Source organism: Aphidius gifuensis, linkage group LG3, assembly GCF_014905175.1.
Source record: "Aphidius gifuensis isolate YNYX2018 linkage group LG3, ASM1490517v1, whole genome shotgun sequence".
Classification (NCBI taxonomy): domain Eukaryota; kingdom Metazoa; phylum Arthropoda; class Insecta; order Hymenoptera; family Braconidae; genus Aphidius; species Aphidius gifuensis.
In genome coordinates, this window is record NC_057790.1 from 5,443,498 (window position 1) to 5,453,844 (window position 10,347).

The 10,347-nt window shown below is 28.9% G+C and overlaps 2 long non-coding RNA genes across 2 annotated transcripts; both read left to right on the top strand.

Moving 5' to 3' along the window:
* Window positions 1-449: 449 nt before the first annotated feature.
* On the top strand, window positions 450-4,286 carry LOC122851644. The gene is made up of 3 exons (XR_006373726.1): window positions 450-841; window positions 2,445-2,605; window positions 3,826-4,286. It is a non-coding gene; the product is annotated as an uncharacterized LOC122851644 (long non-coding RNA).
* Window positions 4,287-5,708: 1,422 nt separating this feature from the next.
* Window positions 5,709-6,469, top strand: LOC122851648. Its single transcript, XR_006373729.1, has 2 exons — window positions 5,709-5,842; window positions 6,066-6,469. It is a non-coding gene; the product is annotated as an uncharacterized LOC122851648 (long non-coding RNA).
* The last annotated feature ends 3,878 nt before the right edge of the window (window positions 6,470-10,347 follow it).

Below are 10,347 nucleotides of genomic sequence, written 5' to 3' on the forward strand. Positions count from 1 at the left end.
AAAAAAAAAAAATGCAGATCCAAGACTTGAAAGCAGATTTAAAATTTTTTATTTCTCAAGTATAGATTTGAAAACAAAAAAAAAAAAAAATTAAGAAGATAATATAAAGATATAAAACGCATATATACAAGAACGAAGCGAGGTAGTGGAAATTTAGGACAAGATAAAATTCAACTTGGTGTGGACAAAAAGGGTTGAATCTGGAGTAAAAGTGAAGGGAAGGCAAAAAAAAAAAAAGGATACATAAGGATGAAAAAGCAAAAGCATGACAATGAATGCTGACATAAGTAGCAACTAAATAAGATTATGAAAAATAAATGTCAGTAAGTATAAATCTACTGTAAAATTTATTTAAAAAATAGTGAGAGGTCGTAGTATAGCTATTATGAAATGAGACAAAAAATGTCTTGAGTTTTTTTTTTATAAAAAAGCTTCAAGTGAAAAAAAGATGAAGAAAAAAATATTTATATACATGTATGTATATATGAAAAGTTATAAAGTTGGATGAAGAAAAAACACCTGAGAGATGGAGTAGTGTGATGAGGTGAGGTAGAAAGAAAAAATGAGTAAAATAAAAAAATAAAAAATAAACAAGTGAAAGAGTCAGGTAGAAAAGTGTTTGGTATAGAAGGCAATAAAGACAAACGATAAAAAAAAATTCTATCCTAGTAGTAGGCTGTATATGAGTGAGCAAGAATATAAAAATAGAAACAGTTTAGTGCAAAAGCAAGTGAGGAAAGAAGATGCAATGATTTACCATATAATGGTACCCTGAGGGCGCATAAGCTTCGCCACGACGCAATTTCTTACTTCGTCCCTTCCAGTATACCGCATTCAAACGGTACGTTATGTCTTTTAATTTTTGTTTTTATCCCCAACAAATTATTTATCTATTCAATTCTTGTAAGCAATTTTTTTTTTTATACATATTAGCTTTTTTTAATTTCTACTCTATTGAAATTTATTTATTCATGCTCTAAATTAAACAAATAAATTTAAATCACATAACCAGAGGATATTCAATGATAAAATACTCTCAAATATATTTTTCTATTATTTTAAAAATTATCCAAATTCGTTTACATACATTAATGTCAAAGTAAAATTAAAAACCACATATATAAATTTATCAAAAAACTTGAAGTTTATTCAACAAACAATAATAATACCTTCCAAAGAATAGATAAATATAAATTTCAAATCCATGAGATTTAAATTTATATATTGAATATAATTTTATTATTATAGTAATTTTTTTTATTATTTTTTTCACTACCATTAGCAATCACGAGTATACATATTTACAAAACGAGGGTCGGTGGCATTAAATGTGTAAACTCTATGTATATGTATATTATGTTTATATATATACTGTATGTATATTTGTGTATCTGTCCAACCAACTTGCGTTTTGTGAATGTGTAAGTATATATAAAAGCATTCACTATCGTCAAGATGTATAGAAGAATAAAAAAAAAATATTAAAAAAATAAAAATAATAATAATAAAACGAAGAATAAGACGTAGCGGGGGTAAGATGAGGGTAGAGTTAAGGAAAAGAGGGACTGTGAAGGCCTACAGTAAAAAAGTAAAGGAAAGAATAACATTGGCATTGAGATTATATTGGAGAAAGAGAGATAATATGTTTAGCTGCATTGGAGGCAATGAACTTCACCTCACCACAAACACGATTGCTTTTATATGTGTATAATGGTTCGTGTTTATGCCATCGTACATACAGTGATGTACAGTACATATATATACGCATTATATGCGTTTAAATACACGAACAACGTTCTATGCATCCGTAAAGGATACTTCAAATACTTATATTTTCTATCTTTTAAATTGTATTGTATATATAAACTGTACAATAGAGTATATGAACATAAAAAAACAGCTACCATCGTACTTATGGCTTTTGGTTTATCCGCTTAACCCCCTCTGACAATCAGTTTGATCCTTAAGGTTCCAATGGGAATCAACTTTGTCCCTCTTTTAAATTCTGTTGTACTTTGTGCTTAAAGTCAGCCTACGAAGACGAAAAAAAATATATTTAAAAAAAAAAAACAGCAAGACAGTGAAAGACAAGGGTAAAAAAGAAGAAAAAAAAAAATTAAATTTTACTGTGATGCAAATCAAAAAAGCTTTGATAATTAATTTAATTTTTTTTTCTATTTTTATTACAATTTTTTTTTTTTTTTTACACATCTCTGTGTTTCTTCAGCCATACAGTACATTTAACTTGTTCCAGAATCTTTAGGGCTCATTTCATTTTCTCTATATACTGTACTTTATGTATGTACAAAATGTGTGTATGATAATAAACATATATACATCTGGCACGTGATAAATGATTGCCAGTCTGTCACGTGGAGGAAGAAAACTCTTCTTTTTTTTTTTCTTTAACTTTTTTATTCTGTTTTATTTTTTTATTTTTTTAGAAGGAGAACGTGTCTGCTGTGTCAATTGAACAACTCGATTAACGTATACTATAACTCGTTGACTTGTGGATCTTTTGAAAATGTTATAAAGGTCAACTTAGAATAATCATCAATCCAAAAAAAAAACCAGTAATAAACATGTCATTAATGATCAAATAATTGTAAGTAATATTATCTATTAAATTTTTTATTTAGTCAATTTTTTAATTTACAAAAAAAAAATTTCAAAATTATACAAAAAAAAATAAATCACTGGTAGTTTAAAAAGACATTTTAATATATATATTTTTTTCAAACTAAAAATTATATTGATTATATTATCATCTCACCAATTGCAAGTTTCTGGGTAATTTTCTTTGAGTCTCCATCAGCTACTTATTCTCATTTATATGTTCACGTTTACATCATCGTAGCACTTAAGTGCTACTATACTCACCACAGGTGCGCTCTGGTTTTCCGTTTTTTTTTTTTTACTTAATTTTTTATTATACCCTGCAAAAAGAACGAAGTAAGCAAAATACAACGGTCGTGGTACTTTTTTTCTTTTTTTGCTTGATCATATTTTCGTCCTCTTATTTTCATTTTAAATTTTTTTAATTCTTTTTCATTTTTTTATTTAATGGATTTTCGTTTTTTTTTTATATTTATATTTATTTGTATTAACTTGGGTTTACCTGTCCATCTGTCTCACTCATTCTGAATATACCTAACGAGTCATAGCCTATCATTATTATCTGAAAACTTCTGGGCATCATGATGATTCCCCGGACCCCCTGCCATATATACACTTGGGTGTGCAGATTATCCTCGGAAATTTATTGCGGTAAACTTGGACAATAACGACGGAATCGAATGTACCGTAGTGCCTTGGGCAACACGCTCTCCTTATACCCTCACAATTTTTTTTTCACTTTTTTTTTTTTGCTCATGTTGCCCATTGAATCTATATACACATAACACCCCCCTGCAAAATCGTCATTTTTTTCCATTCTCATTCGATGGTACGTGACCACAGCTACTGGCTATTTTTTTTTACTTTCATAATCTTTTGCTTTGCCACTTTACTTTACCAAAAAAAAAATAAAGTAAAATAAAGAAAACAAACAGAAAAAAAAAAAATTAAAAAATAATAATATGTGCAACGAGCTAACTGAGTACAACGAACGACGCAGTACTCTACTTTTTATTATTTTTTTTTTTTTTTTTTGTGATACCTACCTCCGAGCCAGCAATTATCAGCATATTATGCCATAATATGTATGCGTGTAAAATTGACATAAAAAGTTATACATTATAGTTTTGTTTTTAATTTATGATGTAGTTTTTTTTATTTTTTCTTTTTTATATTATTATATTAATGTTTTTTTTTTTATTTTTACAGATCTAAGGAAAACACTATCAATTGCTGCAATTTGTATGATCATTATATGAATTGAAGACTGCGGAAGCTTGGTAGACATCTATCCAAAGGTTCCTTTTGCCAACAATTATCTGAGTTACAAGGAGAGAATTCATGGTATTTGTTGATCTGTCATAGACACTCGACCATAAATATTATACAAAAGCAAGATGGGTATATAGTTTGTACTTAATGTTTGTTTCTCTTATACGATGAAGAATCATCACCCACGCATCGTAGATCTTCTTCTTGATGCTGCTGCTTCTTGCATTACGTCAGGTAATATCAAACAAAAGAGAGAATCAGAGAGTTTAACTGAAGGGAAAATAATATATATATATACAATATAAAGTGGCTCGCGCCACAACGACGCTTTTGCCCCAAGGTTACTTCGTGTCACGGGCACAGCTGGGCACTAAGAGTTCGCTGACTCCAACGAATTTGGTGATGGTAAGAGTCATGCACAGTGTCCAAATACAATTGTGGATAAAAACCCAAAAAAATTATATACCTTTATATTTTATTTATATAATTTTTTAGAAAACTTTTATTCATTTTTTAATTTTTTTGTCTTATTTTTCGCTGAAACAATATATGACTTTTTTTTTTTCTTTCTAGATGGAGTCAGAAATACAATGTGTATGTGCAGACTTTTTCTAATTGTTCAACAATCCAAGAACTGCAGCAGCATTGAAAAAGAACTAAAGGAAAACAATTGAAACTTTTCAAGAACTTTTTCTAAGAATATCAACAAGTTAACGTTGATTGACAAATGTCTCTTATGTCAACATGTTTTCTTAATGTCAAGGTAAAGTTGCTGAATCTATCAAATATTTTATGATTTGCAAATGAAAAATAACATTGATTTATTTCAAATTCAATTTTATATTTATTTTTAATTTTTGTTTTATTTATATTTCAACAGCGAGTCAAGTTAATTTATTTAAAAATTTGAATATAAATGTTGATGATTTTTCTGATGGAATAAGATTAGATTGATGTGGAAAAAAATAATCATCAAAAGATGGGAAAGTAGTGAGAAGAAAAAAAAAAAAACCTAAGGGAAAAAGTCAACGTCAAGGTGGACATTGGGAAAAAAAAGGTGATTTTTTGAACAATTTTTTTCATTACTCGTTCAGTATACGTTTATGTTCTCGCTCTCGAGAATCGATGTGCTCCTCGTCGATGGCTTCGAAGAGCCTCCAACGATAGGTGTTTTTCAGGGCATGGTGTTGGTGTTGACCGCATGAGTAACCGGTTTGACAGGTCTCCAGGAGTTGCACGCACGCACGCATCTCCACCTCTTACTATACTCTTCTTTTCTTTCTTTATTTTACTTTTTTTTATTAATTTTTTTTTTATCATCATCATCATTCTCTTCATCGTCTTCTTCTACCGTATACAAGAACTCTATCTTTTTTTTTTTCTTTTTCATGGCACATATACATTTACCCACATGTACACAAAGATCCAGAGGGGATCCCTCGTTCTTCCGAGGTGGTGTTCGTGTATAATACATCGGGTTTACCAGTCTAAATATAGCTGCGCATTTACATGCAAGTCCTCAGGCCCAGGGCTTGAGGATTAATGTCAAGAGTGGGGCGGAGGCGCCGACCTCGAAGGATCGATTTCCCAATCGATGCAACATCGACACGCTTTTCAAAAACGTTTGAGAATATATTTTTTTTTATATATATATTCTACGTATAATAGTTTTTTGTTATTTTATTTATTATATATTATAATTTATTATTTTTATTTCTTATGATTATTAATTTCTTATTTATTATTATTTTTATTTTATTTTCTGAGGATGATGATGATGCGCAGAATGCGAAAACAATTCTTGATCGCGTGTACTGTCCTTGGTCATCTCGTGACGATCCATCTGGTCGACACTGTGTCTCTCTTTAAAGTATTAATTCTTGTGGATTGCGAGAAATGAATACGAAGCACTACAATGCCATTTTTACAATAAATATATATTATGTGATAAAAGGTAAACTTCTTACTGGCTGAATAATGGCAAAATTATATTTCTTCTTTGGTTACATATAATTTCACTTGATATTATATTGTTTAGTCTTGTATTTTTTATATTTATTATTTTAATTTTTTTTATTTTAACAAATCATTATACATGTATGAGTAGTCGAGACACGCAAATTTTGTTGTATATATAATTTGTTTTGTTTATTTTAATTTTTTTTTTTCTTTTTCAGCTGCAAATTTTATACTAACGAATACAAAAGAAGAGAGACTAGGTTTATAAAAATTTGAGGGTAGTATTTTAAAATTCAGTGATGGTCAACAAGGAAGAAAGAAGAGTAAAAATAAAATTAAAAAACAACAATGATGACAACAACAGTAACAACAACAAAAAACAAGAAAGATAAAAAAAAAAAAATATGGGAGAGCATGTTGGAAAACAAATGGTCGACTTGACAGCTCCACTTGGGTTGAACGAAGTTGAGATGGAACGAAATAAGTAACTGAATAGTTGAGGCAGATGAACAAAGATACTAAAAGAGTAAAACGGCAGAAACGTATCCACGGTGGGGCGTGGAATTGAGATAAGAAAAATAAAGAAGCTCAAAAAGTAAAAGAAGCAAAAAAAAAAAAAAAATGGAGAAGAAAAAGGTAAAAAAAAAAGCAACACAAGATAAAAAAGAAAAATCAGAGAGGCCAAGCCCTCTTCTTGAAAACTAATTATCAACGCATCAAATATAACTTGGTCCGGGCTACTGTATTCTTAAGCTTCTTCTCTTTTGCTTCTTTCTTCATATTATCTTTTCCCTTCTTCATCATCCACCATCCTTCTTATCCTGTGCTGCTTTTATTATTTATTTTTATTTTTTTATTTCCAGTTCAAGACCAGGAACATTTAATTGGTCGATTCTAAAGCCTGCAGCCTGATGATTTTTCTTTACTCTAAAAACTAAACAAAACAAAAAAAAAAAAAAAACAATTACGTAAAAAAAAAAAATAAAATGTTCAACACTTGGAATATTATTTTTTTATTCAACAAACTAGGAAAATGAATATTTTACGAGGCACTTTGAGTGACGAGAGTTCGTTTTGAGGTCTATAAATTTTATTGTCACTCAACCCAGTGTTTTTTTTTTGTCTCATCTGTTTAACAATGTTATATTATAATTTTCTTTTTGTTTTTCTCCATATTTTTGTGTAATTCACGTACATGAAACTATAAAACCCTTTTTCTCTATGTTTATATAAGAAGTATAGTGTGTACTAGAAGCCGAAATATATACCAAGGGTCGACAATTTCCACGAGTTGTAAAAACCTCTTGCGCATAATTTAACGCTTTAAAGGGTAATACTTTGAGTATTTTTCAGAGTGGGATAAAGACAAAAAAATAATAAAAAAATAAAATCAGAAGAAAAGAATGAGGACCAACACGAGACTCATGGTGCTTCAAGGCATAGCCCATTGCGTACTATGAAAAGAAACTCCTGGGGATAAATGCTAACTCAGCTGCTGGACCATTGCCAGAGTCACGTTCATAAATCCGACCACGTCGCATTGCTAGTTAACGCGGCTACCGTGTTTTTTTCCTTCTCATTCTGTTGATTTTGTTTTTTTTTTTTTTCTGTTTTGTCTTTATATCTTGTTTTTGTATTTACTATAATTTTTATACATGCGTATAGATAAATATAACTTTTTTTTTTCTATTCATTTCAGAATTATTTATTATTTATTTTTTTAAAAAGACAATCATCGCCTTTGAGACGCCTCGGCAACCTGTTAGCCATTTAACTAACAAGCATAATAGAAGAAATCAATTTATTTGAGTTCATCGAACGGAATATTTTTCATCATTTGCAACAGGAAATACTTTGGTAAAATAATTTCCAATTATTTATATATTTATTTTATTATTTTGATTTAACACAGAGAGATTTATATCAAGCTGATTTACTTTTTATTTCAGAAGCAAGTATATGGTTTATTGGAAATTTGTTTTAAGGAGTATTTATGTCATATGCATTTTGCTTATACTCAAAGAGAACTACCGAACGTTCTTTGAGGTAGCTAAAGACCGACAAGGCCGATGTTGTGACCTTCGCCTGACCAAACATTACGCATGGTGTGTAAGCTTATGTTTGCTCGTATTCGCATTTACTTGCATATGTATATTACGTATATATATAAACCTATAAAAACCTGGAAGAGAAAAAAAAAAACATAATAAAATGTTAAACTCACGTTGGCAGGTATGTAATGCATGTATACAAAAGTTAAGACCACGATTTTGCACGATTTAGTCACGTTTTGCGTAAGTATAAAAAATATGTCATTGACCTTTTAAATTTAAAAGAAAATTAACGATCCTTATTTTTTGATTTTATAATAATTAATCAAGTTATTTTGTATTTTATTTTTGTCATAAATTCACGGGTTTATGGGTCAAATGACGTTAAATTTGGTTAACCACACAAAATGAGGTAGAAAAAAAATTAAAATAAATAAAGGTATATATATAAATTTAAAAAAAAATATATATACGCATAATCTTTATACTAAAAAAGACCTGTCATATGCGATAACCCTTTGCCCCAAATAGAATGACACAAACTACCGTGACAAAAAGTCTGTTGAACCACAAACGTATATATAATATGAAAAAAAAAAAAAAAATTTAAGAAAAACAAATAAAAATTACTAAAAAAGCAAACCATGTACAAAGCAGAAAAAAAAAAAAAAAAGTAAAATAAAAAAAAACACTTCAATCTTAATTTTAAAAGGGAGAATTTTTTTTTTTTTTCATCCTCATTTCTTCCAACTAATTCTATTTTTGTGAGACATATACAGCAATACCCGCACAACTCTTCAACTATACATATACCTACTCTGTTGTAATATACTTGAGCTTGACACGCGCAACGTCTGTCTTTGGTTTCACTCTTTTTTTTTTTATATATACATATATTTTTTTTATTTTTTCCTTTTATCGCTCTTGGCATATATATAGTACACGTGTATGATCTTGATTATAATCCATAAAAATATTTTAAAATTATTTGATCAATTTAAATATACAGAAAAAGAAAAAAAAAACCAACAAATTTTAAAGGATTAAAATTAATTTCGTCTGATGCAGATTCTCATGTCTCATTAATAAAAATGAAAAGAAAAAAAAAAAATTATAAAACAATAATGATGAAATTTATATACAAAAATGTTTATCGCGTGCTTTGTAAGCAAAAGACAACGAGTGGAGGGCTGTATAGTTGAAGTCTAGTGAACACGCGATCATTATTGTGAACCTACGATCTCGTCTGTCCATCGTATGTATATGTATATCCATATAGCAAAAATAAAAAAGGGAAAAATTAAAAAAATATAGTCGACCAACTGACGAGGGAGGTGTGTGAGCAGTACTCTGATTAGTCGCAGGTAAATATCGTTGAATCTAAATGGACTCTAGGATATGGCAATGCAAGAGAGACCCACGCGGAGGCCATCGATCTTACCTACGATAAAAAGACAACAAACCGGTCTCACCTGTCGCGCTACCAACCTATGGATAATCATGCCCCAGGTGAGATCCAATCTATACACCACGCCGATTTAATACCAATTATTTTGAGGGTTGCTGATATGCCTTTTTTTTTTTTCACTGCAAATTGCAACAAATATACTCAAGAAAAAATAAATTTTTAAAAAGTAGGGGAAAATATGATCGTGATCATACACGAAACCCGTGACCAATAACTTGGTGTATTTGCACACTGTTCAAAATAAATGAAATAATAAAATAAAAAAATAGAAAATATTAAATAAATATAAAAAAATGTAATTAAGATCTCATTACTGATACATCGATTATTACCCTGAAGCAATTTAGATTTTTTTTTTAATTTTTTTGTAAGACACTTATTGGTTCATAAAATAAATTAGAAAACTGTTGACAGATGGTTTGAGCTGATATTTTACCTATTATATATTTTTATACATAATTTTCTAAATTAAAAAAAAAAATGATATAATACATCTAATTGGAATATTTAACTGATATGATGAATCATATGAGGAAATAATAAACAATGCATACAGAGGGAATGAAGAAAAAAAACAATATATATTTATATAGAAAAATATGTTTGAATGAAATCAAAAAGCGTGTAATAATAAGTACAAACGAGTACATATACAAAAGTGAGTAATGAGTAATTGCTGTGTCCTATGCATAGCATAATTGTAATAGTCAGCAATTAAATATTGTGCGGTAAATATAAGTGGGTGCAATATTGCAAGACATAATATAATTTAAATGAGAATTTTTTTCATCAAATATCAATAAAGAAAAACATTTATTTTTTAATTTTTATATAAACTTATTAAACTGAAAATAATAATTTGTATTTTTTTGTTTATGATTTTTTTTTAGTTGTATAAAATAAAAGCTGCGAGGAAGATGGCATAATAAAAAATAAATATATACATATATGCAGTGAAGCGAGAAAATCGTGTGTGGACAC